At 44.5% G+C, this 16,308-nt stretch overlaps 1 long non-coding RNA gene across 1 annotated transcript; it reads right to left on the minus strand.

Moving 5' to 3' along the window:
- Positions 1-3,482: 3,482 nt before the first annotated feature.
- On the minus strand, positions 3,483-16,004 carry LOC126941271 (uncharacterized). The gene is made up of 3 exons (XR_007721218.1): positions 15,074-16,004; positions 13,459-13,622; positions 3,483-7,283 (listed from the first exon to the last, which is right to left on the minus strand). It is a non-coding gene; the product is annotated as an uncharacterized LOC126941271 (long non-coding RNA).
- Positions 16,005-16,308: the final 304 nt, after the last annotated feature.

Consider the following 16,308-nt stretch of genomic DNA (forward strand, 5'->3'; position numbering starts at 1 on the left):
ATGGGAGTTCTATGAATCTAATGTTAATAAAAATTGATTTTTGAAAATGCAACATCCTTCTTATACTACTTGCAGGTTAGATAAATAAGCCACATGGTGATAAATGCCTGCTCTTCACAGTTATAATTGGCCAAATATTCTTTTACTCATTTTGGTCCCTGTTTTACTATGGCCAAAATAATAGTAAATAGATCAATTAGCAGGTTTGAGATATGACCTGGGAACTTATATTTATGAGAACTAGGCCAAAATGCTCTCCCCCTCATCAATAAGTTGTTGGGTCTCCCCCTCCTTGCCCCACTTCCCGCATCCGAGGAAGGGCTGAGATCCAAATAGTTGTCGCACGATGGATGGCATTCCTTCTTCATGACCTACCACACTCACATGATTTAAGCCATGGTTTGGGATGTTGTTGATGATTTATTGTATGAAAAATGTAAATGATCTGGATGGCAGATGTTTTATATTTTCTGACCATTCATTTTCAGTGGGAATGTAATTAAAATTTATGAAGTGTATCTGCTGAATTGCATTGGCAATTGATGATCTCCTCCAGGGCTGTCTATCCACAGATGATGAGTAATTGTGGACAGAGACGTGTGGTGACAAGGGCAGGATGTGATGTTTCTGCCAGAGTGAAGCGACCTGCACAAAGGACGGAATTCCTTTGCCTTTGTCCCCAGACCCCAGCCCGACCCAGCCCCACCCAGCCCCACCCAGCCTACACTGTGAAGAAAGGTGGAACAGTGTCTGCTCTTTTCTTCCCAGAGTTTTAAAACTGTCTGCCAGGCTCCTGTGTCTTCACATGGCCTGAAGACCTTCTCCTGAAAGGCATGTTAGAGGCCCACCACAGAGATCCAGGGAGATGATGTCACCCTTCAGAGAAAACCCACAGAAGGGACTTCGGCAAATCCCAAATTCTCCAGAGAGCTGTCATTGTTTGACCTTGCAGATCATGTTTTCAAGCATCGAAGTTACCATGAGAGGATCAAGTCAAAAGAGTATCTATAATCCTATCTATGTGCATCCACTAGATGAAATGTGATTGTGCAATTATCAGTTGATGTGTCTACCTCCCTACTAAGCATGGAGCTTCTTGAGGTCACAATTCTCTCTGTCTCTAAAACCTGGGCGGCATCTGACAGCAGAGCCTGCCACACAACCCGTTCTTGCACTTGGTTAAGCTGTGCAGAGGAAGCTACATCTGAGGAAGAGGAATGCCAAAGAGCCAGAATATGCCACACCGTAGTGTTATTGGCATGGTTTTTCAGTACCTGATGACTTCTTGTGAGACCTTTTCTTTTGTGAAGATGCCAAACTCTCATCATTGATAGCATCACTGTCCTGCAAAGTCCCCAGAGCATTCCTTTAAGTTCCCAAGTTCCCAGTCCCAGTAGGCCACAGAATCGGATGGCCTGGGTGAAGGAGGTCATCAGATGCCCAAGCCGCAGCATCGATGGTGTGGACACTCTATGTCAGTGCAGAAACTTGCACTTTGCTTCTGCTTCTTTTGCACCTAAATGTTTACTTTAAATTCCACAAGTCAACTTGTGTATGGTTCTGATGAGCGTGTGACCTAAAAGTGCTATGAGTAAAACTCACTAACGCTGGAGCTCAAATGAAGACCGATGACCATGGCAACCAACAGAAGTCTCTTTGTGTCAAGCAGCTTCTTTTATCACCTCACCTTTCTCCATGGAACACCCTTTTTTATTTCTCTTCTCCCTTCTGTTGATCTTCATCACCAGCCCACACACCTATTGTTTAATCAGGTACCCTCCAAGCCATTCATTCTGTTTCATACAATCAGTAGGATGGAGTCTTTGATAGCTCGTACTTCTCACTGAAACAGAAACAAAGGTAAAAATACTGAAATAACTTATTTTTATTTCAGCAGACCCAGATGATCACTGTGTTTACTGAGATGCCTGGACACTCAGGAGGTCTTTAAAAAGCATTCACAACTCATGGGAAGATAGAATTCCTGAGCCAAAGGGCACCTCAAATTCTTTAGCACAAGCCCTTTATTTTATAGAAGGGGAAAATGGCTCAGTGAGCTGAGGAGTGGCAGCTCCAGGGCCGTGATTCAGAACTCCGGTGGTTCCTTGTTGCAAGTGCGACTTCTGTGCATAGTCTGACTTTGTTTTGAGATACCAGCTATTTTCTTTCATTTATTCTCTTGGTACTTCAAAGTCACAGTAAAACAGCAACTTAGCATTGCATGAACCGGGGCTCCAGGTGCAGCTGTGAGGATGAGAACCTGAGTGCAGCGTTTACAGGAACACACTGTGTGCCAGGCCCATGTCTGGACAGCAACGCTACCATAAGTTGTATGATTACTCCCATTCTACAGGGAGGCAACCTGGGAATTTCCACTTTAACTTTTCATTTATTCTTCTTTGCCCTATAATTCCCTTAAGAAAATTACACTTACAATCTATAATCAGTACCAAAATTTGGCACAAGGATGTTCACTGCAATATATTAAATGTCAGAAGAGGAAAGATGGTTAAATAAATTATGGTAAGGCCAAGCATGGCGGTTCATGCCGCTCACTTTGGGAGGCTGAGGCAGGTGGATCACTTGAGGTCAGGAATTCAAGACCAGCCTGGTCAACATGGAGAAACCCCATCTCTACTAAAAATACAAAAATTAGCTGGGTGTGGTGGTGTGAGCCTGTGGTCCCAGCTACTCGGGAGGCTGAGGCAGGAGAATTGCTTGAACCTGGTGGGTGGAGGTTGCAGTGAGCTGAGATCACACTACTGCACTCCAGCCTGGGCGACAGAGCAAGACTCTGTCTCAATTAAAATAAATAAAAATAATAAATAAATTATGGTAGAGCCATATAATTGAATATCTCCTGAATGTAAGAAAATCATGTCTTCATCCTTTGACCATAAAATTCTACTTCTACTATGTAGGAAATAAATAATGAAGGGTATCCATAAATATTTAGCTAAAAGTTATGTTTACAGCTTCATTATAAATCACAGATTAACAACAACATAAGTATTTGATACGAGTTTATTTGTGAAGTAAACTATGATACATTTATGTAGTGGAACACCATACACCTAATAAAAATTATCACACAGACTATTACTCAAAACATTCATGTAATATACTATTTATTATACAGTTAAATCATTATGTTACCAAGCAATATAGACACAGTGAAATTATACTGTTTTCATTCAAATTGAATATAAATAGATAGAAACCAAAAAACTAAAATGTTAACAGCAGTCATTTCTAAGTGAGGGGATTATTACTGATTTTATTTTCTTATCTTTCTTTTCTATATTTTTTATTTTTCTCATAAAGAACATAAGTACTTACATAGTAAAGAAAAATAAAAGCCATGTAAGTCCCTCGTTTGAAAGTTATAATATTAATAGAAGAAATCAGAATACAACTCTCTATCTAAAGTATTATCCAAATTTTGTTTTTAAATATTTGGACTATAATACACATGCTTCAGAATACCTCGGAAATATATATAGGATTATTCCCATGGCTTAGAACTATAGGTGATTTTTGTTTTATTCTTCATATCTCTGTTTTGCCAAGTTTTCTGCTGCAAACATGTATTTTATATAATCAGAGAAAACAACAACAATCATAGAACACATAGAAGTCGAATCCGAGTTTTCTTATTTTAGTTAAAATACTAAAAAATAAAGCAGAATATTGAGTGTATCTGGGGAAATTAGAAGGAAAGTGAATAATTCTCTTTCTTTTCTTTAAACTTTATTTTTAAGTGGCTTCCTGACTGCCATAATGTTTACCAAACTCAGTGCTAAGATTTTCATTGACAAGCACAGGCATGCTGTAGCCCGCTTTCCTGTAGAACTGTCACAATAAAAAGACATTCACATTTTAGTATTTGGGCAAAATGTTTAACACTCAAACATTTGTATTTTTCCTTCAGTTTTCAAAACAACTTTAAATCTCTCTTTTCAAAACAGCGTTAAATGATGTCACTCATTAGCTAGCAGGTGGCTGGCAGTGGAGAATTGTGTTTAATGCTTCCATTTCCAATGCAGCTGGAAGCACAGACCAGGTGAGCGTGCAGTGTGCCGGTTCAACTTAGGAGCTGCAGGCTGGGCATTGAGTAAACTGGGGGCGGCACAGCAGCAAGCTGGGGTAGACCTCCGAGCCCCAACCAGGAACGTGAGGCATGAAGTCCAACCTCACACTGTCTGCATGGAGATAGATCCGGGAAAATCAAGCCACTGGTAATAAAGGAATCAGTGCCGCCCTGAGTATAAGAGCCATGTGTCCCACAGAAGAAACCACTGTTGGAAGTCCAGCTGTCATTTTAGGGCACACTGAAAAGGAGATACAGAAAGTATCAGGGAAGTCAGCCGGGAGGGCCATCCTGACCTGAGCTTAGTGACAGCCGAGAAAAAGAACGTGGCATCAGTGACGAAGTTCACATGGTACTGGTTGTGAGGTTTGGCTACAATAGAGGATGAGGTGGCAATGATGATAAACTGCCATTGAACAGACATAAAGGATGAAATAATCTTGAATCCCTCCTGAGCCTACCAAGCCAGGCTAAGCCCAAAGAGTCTGGAGAAGGCTCTGCATTTGGATACCCAGCTCCTGCACTGGAGGAAAGCTGTGCATCTTCAATGGAATTTCTCAATCCAAATGGCTGGGGTGGGGTCAAAAGCATGCTCTTGCCCAAGGTATTTTAAGTGTAGGAGTGAGAGGTATGCTGGGATTTCATTAAGATCTCTTTGGGGAACACAGAACACTTAGTGCCTGTCTAGGCCTTGTTTGTATCAGTACCAGGTTTGCAGCCAGACGGATTTTTCAGCCTTACCCATAACCATTGCCCCCGAGTTGCTCAAGGGGACAACAGGGGTTCACCCAAACCAGCCACTGAGTCAGCCCAAGGGACTGGATTAAGTCTTCTGTGACCCTGTGCTTGGAGGTGCAGATGGCCTAACTTGTGGCATGAAATGCCACTGGTAATGGGCGACACTAAGACCTGAAATTTCCCGGAAAGGCCAGCATGGTAAGTGTGTCTGCTTCATAACATTTTTGTGCAGATTAGGTGAGAAGAGAGGCTGTAGGTTCAGTGTGGAGGACAGGGGCCAGCTCAGAGCAAACGCCCAAGTGTGAGTCCTTAGAGCCTTATTATTCCTCGCGCTTCACCTTTGCTTCACATTTCACAGACTTCAAAGCATTTTCACTGAGCATCCTCATATTTGTTTCTCACCTTAGCTGAGAGATAGAGAGTACGGCACAGTTATAATTATGCCCATTTTCCATTCATGGATCTGATGGAAGTTGGGCGTTTTGCCCAGGGATGGTGTTGGGTGGTAATGGGCCGGGGTTCCAACGCCCAGGGACTCTACTGCCCAATGCTCTACTGAAAACGCCAGGCTGCCGTTCCATGGTCATCTGTACGTGCACTACAGCTGTGTTGTTTTGTGGTATCTTTTTCCATTGTAAAATCAAATGATTTATAAACACATTGATTGATGCCACCAGAGCATTCCTAACAAGGAGTCTTTGATTCAGTAGAGATAACCCAGGCAAGAACAGGAAGAAAACTCACAAGGCTCTTGCTCCTGGAATGAGTGAATGATTTTTCAACCACTAAAACTGTCCTCTTGTAAATTCTTGGTTTTTGTTTTGTTTTGGTTTGGTTTTTTTGAGACAGGGTTTCACTCTGTTGCACAGAAAGAGTGCAGTGATATGATCTCAGCTCACTGCAGCCTCAACCTCCCGGGCTCAAGCGATCCTCCCATCTCTGCTTCCTGGGTAGCTTGGATTACAGGCACATGCCACCATGCCCAGTTGATTTTTGATTTTTCATAGAGCCGGGGGTCTCACTATGTTGCCAGGCTAGGCTTGAACTCCTGGATGCAAGTGATCCTTTCATCTTAGCCTCCCGAAATGCCAGGATCCCCACAACTGGCCTTGTACATCCTTCCATAAGCTCCCATGCATTCTCTCAGATATGTCTTGCTTCCTGGTTGTGGTCCCTAACCTGCCCCTGTACTCTCAAGTCTTTCCAGAAAACCAAGGGCCGCAGACACAGCATTAGTAGCATAGATGGTGGTGAGTGCTCTCCACTGAGTGCCTGCTCTGTGGTGGGCAATGAACGAAGATGACTTGATCACTTTCCTTAATTTAGTCCTCGTCATATCCACTGGCAGGTAACAGATCATAAGCTGATAAAGGCAGGATCCGGACTGAGGCATGTCGGGCTCCAGATGCAAAGCTCCTCACCCAGGTGCTAGCCCACCTGCCTGGTCGGGGAACCAGAGCCAACACTGCCCTCTGCTCCCTTCCCCCTGGGGCCCCTCCCACAGGCTTCTGCAAAACCAGCTTGCACAAAACCAGGTGTCTTTCACCTGCCAGGGTTCATCTCAGGCCCTGCACTCTTAATGATCACCGTAGATTTCCCACTGGGAACCTGGCCCGTCTTCCTTGTCACAAGACAGCCAGTTGAAATGAACACAGATGCAGGCTATTGGGACCATCATGCCCTGCTCATAGCCTGGGGGAGAGCTCTGCAGTGGCTTCCAGAGTCTACCCTCTCCACCACGCTTCTTTTCTCCTCTGAAGCTTCGCCGTCCCCACCACCCCGGCGACCTCTTCTCTCTAAATTTCCACAACTGTCCTTCACTGAGCCCACACCCAGGACATAGGAAGATGGAGGTGGTGACTCACACAGGGCCTGCTGTCTAAGGGGAAACGGGGACATTCAATCAGAAATCTCCATAATATGTGAAGAGATTTAGGATTGAAAATGCGCAAGAAACACCTAAAGGAAAGGAATCATGGTCTGGGAGCCTCTGGCCTCCTTTTCTACACCACAAGCGTGAGCGTCTCCACGCATGCGCTCTCACCTCTTGCACTGGCTGCTCAGTGAATGTTCTTCTGGGTCTTCTGGGTGGAACCGCAGTTTGTTCAGCTCTCTCTCTCTGCACACCCCGGCGGGCCTAGTGCAGAGTCTGGCATTGCCTAGGTGCACGGCTCAGCACCTTCGTGCGGAAGAGCTTCAAGGGTCTGGGAGCTACTGCTGCATCACAAACCTCCCCAGGCCCAAAGGCTCACAGTTCAAAATTTTGTCCATTACTCCTCACACAGTTGCGAGTTGTGCGGTTCTGGCGATCCTGGGTGGGGGGCCTCATTCCTCTGCAGGCGGCTGTGGGCTCTGCTGGGATGGCTGATGGGGCATGGCCTTGAGGACACACTCAGGTCTCCTCTGGTATCTGTTCCTCCCACAGGCAGGCCAGCATGCTCCTGGTAGTGGCAGCCTCCAGGACAGCAAGTGGAAACACAAAAGCACATTTTTAAAGCCGGCAAGTATGGATGTGACTCCTGTCCCCTTGGCCAGGACAAGTCCAAGGCCAGTATTCATATGGAAAGGCACAGGCCTGAGAGGCCAAGGGGCATGAAAGTGGGGGACTCTGAATGTCGGGGGCCCAGTGTACCTCATCCCACTGCAGAGGAAGCTTGCATCCAGCCAACCCAAATCCTACACACTTCCATTTTAACGGGTTTCACACTGAAATAAATGAACGTCTCTCAAGGCAACAATACATCCAGTTCTGCCAGTGCAGAGTCCTTTGTGTGGGCTGGGCAGAGTCCTGCAAGTCCCCTGGGAGACAAAAGATGGGCGGTGAGAAGTGGGTCCCACGTGAGGATGACAAGAGGGTGGGAAGTGCCAACACAGATCCCACTTGGAACTTCATCTTCTCCAAAGAATGTCAAATTTTGAGTGGAAAGGGGAAAAAAGGGGGGAGCCCCAAACGTAACACAACACTCTGAAGTCAGTTCTTTTTCTCTCTTGACTAATTAAGCTTAACCAGAATGGTGGGGCTGTCAGGCGTGGGGAACCTTTCCCGAGAGAAGAAAGGAGCCGCTCTCCAGGTGGGTTCCCGACTCTGGCTGGCTCCCACCACAACATATATTTGGCATCCATGACAGCACCGTCAAAAATAATAGCGAGAAAGCTCACTGTCTGTCACGACGGAATAATTATGTATGGGCTTTCCTTACACTCAAGATGGATTAGATATTTCATTGAGGAAAATATATGTGGCTTTTAAAAAGAATGTAATGTATTGAGGGCACTGCTGAGATTAATAGCCAAATAAAGAATTTTTTTAAAAAAAGTTCTGTGTGTACGTGTGTGTGTGCGTGTGAACATGTCACTCATGAAGAGATGGGAGATGTCATTCCTAAGCTGGTTAATTACAAAATGCATTAATGTTTTATTATACCCTTATCAGTAATTAATCACCCACTTTGATGTAAAGTTCAGCCTCAGAAAAGTATCATGAAATTGTCCTTCATGTATGAATGAGGATTTTTAGGGGTGAACAAAGACCATGACAAAGATAGAAGAAGTGTATTCCCCCTGGAAGGAGGGCAGGGATTAGCCTTGTGTCTATCTTACACTGCGTATGTTATCCTTGGGGTGTTCATGAGGCCAGAACCAAAGGAAGCAAGAGAAAGAGAAAGAGACAGGGCAAGGGAACAGAGAGAAGACAGAGAGAGAGAGAGAGAGAGAAGTGAGAGAGAAGCAAGAGAGAGAGAGAGGTGTCTCCACAACAGCGGGATGGGGAGCTTTCCTTAGTGGTGTTCTTCAGGTGCAGAGTTTGAATAAAAATGCAAAACAGGATGCTCCCATTCAGTAAATATTATCGTTTTTATTCACTCATTAATTAAGTTGCTTAATTGCTGCTGTCAAAAGACTCTTGAGTTTGTGACTGGGGCTGCTGCACTGTTTTGATAGGAGCTGAAGGAGAGAAAGGCAATATCGCTTGCTCGCTTGGCTTTCTGAAGGAAGCCTCAGTGAGGCAGATCAGAAAGGATCCAAGAGGGTGATGTTGAGAGGGAACACTGCTTCTGGGGGGAAACAGCCAGTTGCAGGACTCCTGTAGGAGGCTATTTCATTACTGTGATGGATGCCCATCACCAGCTTATTATCATTTCAGTCATTATTCTGTGAAAATCACTTTTATGCAAAATATTTCCCCCTTTAATCTAACTTCCCAAGAGGGGCAGGAATGGAAATAGACTCCGGCCTTGTCAGTCAACACAATTGTGCATCCCTTTGTATCCCCTGCAGAGGAATGACTCTGGGCTGTTTTGGAACACATCCTGTCCACTGCACTCCATCTGCAAATTCCCAGCACTTCCAGAGCCTCCCATGCATAATGCTCCACGTTTCTTCACACTGGGGTGATCACATGTCCCAGGGAGCCTAAGCCAGACTGCCGCTCAGCAAACACATACCAGAAATAGCCTACAAAGTGTCTTGGTGCTGACATTTGATTAATGTTCCCTGGCCTTTCCATGCTCAAATATGCTTTATTTGAAATATTTGAATAACCTTTGAGCACACCCTTCCTAACTTGTCACCCTGTGCACACCCAAAAATAATAGACAGGCTAATCCCACAGTCACTGCACCCTCTTGCCCAGGAAGAGATGACTCCCGCCATGTCTAAGCACACTGGGCTTCCCAAGAGGGGCGGCTCCACCCCATCTACCAACGAAGTGTGGAAAAACAATGAAGAACAACAACACGGACCCACTGGCATCACCCTCAATGGGAAAAGTGACGATGGATCTGCACAGTAAACATGGGTGTGTGTATCTGACCTTCTTCCCCAGAGTCTCAGGTAGAGGGGAGCTCCATCCAAGTTAACTCTGCTCCCCCACCTGAGGGCAACTAAATGTTTTTCTTCTGCCTTTCACAATGTAGCTACTCCTCCATCCAGTGGAGCCAAGGGCATCTATGTGTGCATGCATAGGCCACGTATGCATTGCCTGTGTATCGTGTGCATGTATAGGTTGTTGCATATGTGTGCATGTGTGGATTGTTGCATATGTGTGCATGTGTGGATGGTTGCATATGTGTGCATGTGTCCATGTTCTCTACACTTTCTCAATGACCTCAATTGCATGCTTATTGGGTGCCTGGTTGATAGTTTATCTGAGAGGAGCTGCCACGTGGTGAGCCTCACCTGCAGGCTGGAAAACCAAGCCATACAGATAATATGATGAAAGGCTAGGAGGGCAGGCCAGTTAGCTAATGTTACTTGAATCTTTATTTTTTTGTTAACATACAGCTAGACACGTTGGAATCCTGATGTCAAATCGCTATGAATTTTCTGCCAAAAAAACAAAAAAAAAATCTTCATTTTCCGGGCTGCCATGGACTTTGCTTGCATATGCTGGGAAGTTACTCTCTCCTTTGCCATGAGGAAGGTGGGAAGAAAGGAGGGAGGGAGGGAGGGAAGGTTGAGAAGCATGTCAGTTCATAGCATTATTCTCACCCTCTTCAATTTTCTGAGAAATTCATTTGCATTTAGGACAAGGTGACTTCCTTCTGTTTTCCACTACCTTCATGAAGGAAGGTGGGGAATAGTTGTTACAATTTTCTAACACTTACCTTACGAATCTAATGGTTTTATTTGACTATCAAACCCAACTCTGTGAAATATATTTAAATGCCTTGGTATCTTGCATCTATGGGTATTGATTAGGTAAGATACTAACCATGAGGACTATCAAATTCCTATAAAGGCCTGAATGTGTCCCCCCAAAATTCATGTGTTGAAATCCTAACCCTAATGTGATCTTATTAGGAGGTGGGACGTTTGCGAGGTGATTAGGTCATGAAGGTGAAGCCCTCATAATTGGAATTCCTGTCCTTATAAAAAGACACCAGAGAGCCCCCTCGCCCCTTTTGCCATGTGAAGACACAGTGAGGAAGCAGGGCATCACCAGGCATTGTACCCAGCCTCCAGAATTGTGAGAAATTAATTTCTGTAGGTTATAAGCCACACAGTCTATGGCCTTTTGTTATAGCAGCCCAAATGGACTAAGACAGGGGCCATTATGTCCTATGATTGGTAGACAGAGATGCTGAATTTTGTATAGACCAGGAAACCCAGGAGCTCAAATCACAAGGAACCTGGAGCAGAGGGAGGGGAGGGTGGAAACGGGAGACTACTGGAGCAAGAGCTCTAACACGATCATGCTGCAAATTCAGGATGAGTTAGAGGAAGCCAACACCATGTCTTCATCACCACACTTCCAATCACATTAAATGATTTAGATGATCTCAAACTTCTGAAAATAGCAGCACAAACACAAGTGTTGATCTAAAACAGGAAGATTACAAGCATACCACAGATATATGAAATATTTTCCAGGAAAAGAAAAGAAGCCACCAGGGGAAATATGGTTTTACATGTTATTATTCTTGTCATGTTTGCAAGCATTCATGTAGACAGTCTTTGTTTGAGTAGGAAATGACACAACTTGATGCAATATGGACAATATACTGGAACAAGATTCTAAAAAATTTAAAATTCTAGTTTTTGACATCTAAAGTCAAATTTTCTAAAAAAATGAAGAAATAATTATTTCACTTACTGCTTATGTTGGCTTTCTATTGCCACTATAAAAAATTACCACAAACTTACAGACTGGAAACAGCATAAAGCTATCATCTTGCTGTACCGTGGGTCAGAAATCAAACATGGGTCTCCCTGAGCTAAGATCAATGTGTAGGCAGGTGTGTTTCTTTGTCTGCTGGAGAGGAGAATCCATGCCTTCCTTTTCCAGCTTCTAGAGGTCACCCACCATCTTTGGTTGGCAGACCCTTCCTCCATCTCCAATTCTGTCTTCTGATTTAAGTACCCTGTCAATCTCTTTAACTACCCTCTTCTACTTTTAAGAACCCTCATGATTACACTAGATCCACCTGGATAGCCTCCGTATTTTAAAGTCCGCTGATCAGCAAACATAACTCCATTGCTCCCTTAATTCCTCTTTGCCATGTAGCTCCCATATTCCCACGTTCCAGGACTAGGATGTGGACATCTTTGGGGGCCATCATTCTGCCTACCACACTGCTTTTAAGGTAAGCAAGAATAACATGAAGAGTGGAAGGAAAGGCTGTCCCAGTAGGCAGGGATTACCACACTGGGCTGGCCAAACACTCTCAAGATATGCCATGGAAAGGGCAGAAGGTTGTATGATCAGATCAATCTGGGAAACGTGAGATCATCACATCTTTTTCCTAGAGGTTTGTACGGTTCCTGTGTCTGCTCTAACAAGGTACCACAGACAGGTGGCTTGAAACAATAGAGATTTATTCTCTCACAGTTCTGCAGGCTAGAAGTCTGAGATCAGAAATCAAGATGTCAATACAGCCCAGCTCCATCTGAAGCTGATGTGGTTTGTTTGGCTGTCCCTACCCAAATCTCAAATTGAAGTGTGATTCCCATAACTCCTACCTGTGGCGGGAGGGACCGGATGAGAGGTAATTGAATCATAGGGGTGGTTGCCTTCTTGCTTTTCTGGTGATAGTGGTGTGTTCTCATGAGATCTGATGGTTTCATAGGGGTTTTCTGCCCCTTCTCTCTGCACTTCTCCTTCCTGCCATCATGTAAAGAAGGACATATTTGCTTTCCCTTCCACCATGATTGTAAGTTTCCTGAACTGTGAGTCAATTAAACTTCTTTCCCTTATAAATTACTCAGTCTCAGATATGTCTTTTATTAGTAGCATGAGAAGGAACTGATACAAAAACCTATGGAGGAATCCTTCCTTGTCTCTTTTAGCCTCTGGTGTTTGCCAGCTATTCTTGGCCCTCCTTGACTTATACATGCATCACTCCCATCTCTGCCTCCATCATCACATGGGCATCCTCCCCCTGGTCTCTCTCTCACTGTCTTTATCCTACTCTTACAAGGACATCAGTCATATACGATGAAGGGCCCACCTTAAATCCAGTATGACCTTAACTAATTACATCTGCAAAACCCTTATATCCAATTAAGATCACATCAACAGGTATGAGGACTTCAACCTCCCTTTTGGGGAGGTAGAATTCAACCCAAAACAAGGCCCACATTAAGGATTAGCATTTTACAGAGTCTGAGAAGTACTAGGGAAGAAATCCTATTTACCTTGGTTTAACCTACAGCTTCCCAAATTTATGACCATAGAATCGTTTTGCATAGAATGCCTTTTAATATGCCAAACAACACATTGTGGAGAAATGTAACTCTAAGGAATAATTAATTCTGCAATTCTATCACTCAACACATTCTTTGATTTTGAAATTCTTACCTTTATCTGATTCCTTGTCTTTAAAAAATCACTCCATTTATTCTTTAGCAGTTTTCTGACATAGCATATTCCACAAGAACTCCAGAATTCCTCTTTTGTTATATTATGACTTTTATATGACTTTCTTTTTTCATATATCATATTGAGGAATGGCTTACATACAGTGAAATGCACGAATATTAAGCATGCAGTTGAATGAGTTTTACAAATGCATACACTTGTAAAACCCACACTTCTATCAAGATACAGGAAGATCTTTTATGCCCCTTCCCACTAAATCTTCCCACCAGAAGTACTCCCAGTTCTGATTTAAGTTACCATGGATTAGTTTTACCTGTTCCAGAACCTCAGATCAAAGAAACCATATTGTATGTACTCTTTCATGTCTGGCTTCATGGCTATTCATCATGATGTTTTTCAGATCCATCCATCCATCTATCCATCCATTCATGAAGTATATCAGGAGTTTATAGTTTTTTATTGATGAGTAGTATTCCACTGGATGGATAAACAAAATTGGATTATCTTTTCTCCTGTTTTTAGATAGCTGGTTTGATTTCATTTTTTGTTATTATGCATAAAGCTGCTGTGAACATTTTGGTATAAGGCCTTTTGTGGACATACATTTTTATTGCTCTTGGATAAATACCTACAAGTGGAATTGCTGGGCCATAAGGTATAAAACCTAAGTATGGTTAACTTGTTAAGAAACTGTAGCAGTTTTCTCAAGTGAATGCACAATTTCACACTCCCACCAGTCAGGTATGAGAGTTTCAGTTGCTCCATACTCACACTAACGTTTGACATTGTTGGTCTTTTTCACTTTAGCCTATATGATGATTTCTTTACCTTTTAATAAGTCCTCCTATGCCTAAGATAGAACTACGAGTAAAATCCTAAGGCAGGATCTTGTTTATGTTTTCATTTTAAAGCACAGACAGTTTAAGCTTAAGGAAGAGTCTATTCTCTTTGGACTTAGATCTAGGAAGATTGTGAAATTCAATCTATTCTAGGAAGATTGTGAAATTCAAATATATTTATGTATTTTAAAATACTATATTGCTAGCCACCAATGACTCAAAACAAATAATTTGTTCAACAACAATAATCCAATTAATGAAGTTTATAATTTGTTTTTTCATAAATTTGAACTGGAGTGCAACATGTGGATTAAAAAAATGAAGCTATATTTTATACCTATGTCAAATTATTTAATTATAAATACTGAGCTAGAAAGTGCTAAAGACTAATTATGTCCCCGATGTCCCCAACCATCGTGCACCTACATTCACGATGGTTACAACAGAGCAAATACAGTACAATGTAACTTGTAATATTATAATTTGAGACCTTAAGGGGACTGAAATATGCTCACATTTATGGAAACTAAATTGTGAAATGGCTCTAGAATTCTCGTGTGGGCAGTGGTTTAAGGCAGCCTGTCAGTGATTAGTATACACCAATACATACATCAGTCATGCTGCACTAGGAGCTTTGGTGTGATGGTTTATTTTTACGCAGGAATTTCATTTCCTAGAAGTTGTAAGCTCTCCTAGGAGAGCCCTCCTATGGAGTGCGTGGACTTTCTGGGGCTTTGTAACCCCTCAGGCTCTGCCCTGGCAACAGTGCCCAGCACCACGCCCGCCTAGACGTGCTCTTGGCTAAAAGCCCTTCTGCCCAGGGGACTCAGAGGGCAGCCTCAGGCCTGACCACAGCAGCCCTGAGAGTCCTTCTTCAGCTTCCCGGGAGACGCTTTCAGGGGCAGCAAAGGGGTCAGGAGCCAGACAGCCTCAATGCTTCAGCCCTGACCCAGGCCCCAAAGTCGTCAGGGCACCAGCAGCTCCCCTCTGTAAACCTCTCTATGGAAAATTTTAACCTAAAATACTTTTCTCTCTTTCTCTCTTTGCAACTGAAGAAAAGGGCTTCTCAGAGCGAGCTTAACTACCTACCTTCAATGTTTCATTGTCAGGGAAAGCGATACAAATCAACGTGTTTAAGTAGCTCCTTTGCTAGCGTTGATAGAATCCTAAAATCGTCCTGAAGAAGTGTCTTTGGTAAGGAATGAAATCGTATCTGGAACGTCCAACTGCAAAGCCGATTGCATGGCGAGGCTGTCTGGCGATGCTGCAGTCCTGGAAACAGGAAGCCTTGTCCTAAAGTCAACAGGGGTCAGAAACGTACAGAAACCGAAGCCAGCTCTGCAAGTCCGTTTCCAGAGTCACATTTTCGGCCTGGGGGTGGGTTGGGGGCGGGAGAAGCACGCTTGATCCATCGCCTCAAATAGTCACGGTTAGGAACATTTCAGGGCTGTGTTACTTCTGAATAATTTGTCTGCTCGCTTTGATCCAGGCTGTGGGGGTGGGGCGTGGGCAGCGGGGAGGCAGCAAAACCCTACAGGCGGGCCTTTCATTTCAGAGGCCGGGAGTTCTCTTTAAAACACGTGTGGAAATCCACTGGAAAAAAACCACAGGTCCTCCTCTTCAAAGTCACGCAGAGCAGAATTGACTCCGACCCTAAAAGCCCAGGCCCTGCACAACTTGAACTTTCTTAGTCGCCGATGTTTTCTTCCTCCTCAAGGGATTAGACAGAAGTTGCATATGAAAGCACTTTTAGAGTAAGCCTGCCATTAGCCTCTCCCTATGAAATTTCTAGCGTGGTCATTACCGCTCACTTAGCAACGCTCTGGCGGGGCAGAAAGTTGCCTTTTGCTCCCACAAAAGCAAACCCTTTTCCCGGGCAGGCGATGCATTATACATTATAGAGTCAGTTCTCCTGCGCTCGGGCCGATCAATAACCGAGTCGGGGCCCCCCGACCCAGCCCCGAGCCCAGCCCCGCGCTCGCGGGTTCCCGGGTGCCCGGTCCGGCCCATCCATCACGCGGCCACCGCTGCGCGCAACCCGGGCGGGACGAGCCCCCGCGATCCGTCTTCGCCGTGAACTCCGCGTCGCCTCCTGACCTCGCGCTCAACCCGGACACACGGGGAGGTGCGAAGCGCCCTCCCGGGGCCCGGCCCGCTCCCCGCCGCACATCAAACGCTCGCGCTGACCCCGGCGCCGCCAGGTCCCTGCACGTGCAGCGCAGCCGCGCGCTCCCGGGTCCGCAGGCCCCGCCGCCGACAGGGCCCCGCAGTGTTCAGCCGGGGCTGGGAAGGGAAGTCGGCGGAGCCTGGGCAGCTTCCCAGGC

The sequence above is a fragment of the Macaca thibetana genome, chromosome 18 (genome assembly GCF_024542745.1).
Source record: "Macaca thibetana thibetana isolate TM-01 chromosome 18, ASM2454274v1, whole genome shotgun sequence".
Classification (NCBI taxonomy): Eukaryota; Metazoa; Chordata; class Mammalia; order Primates; family Cercopithecidae; genus Macaca; species Macaca thibetana.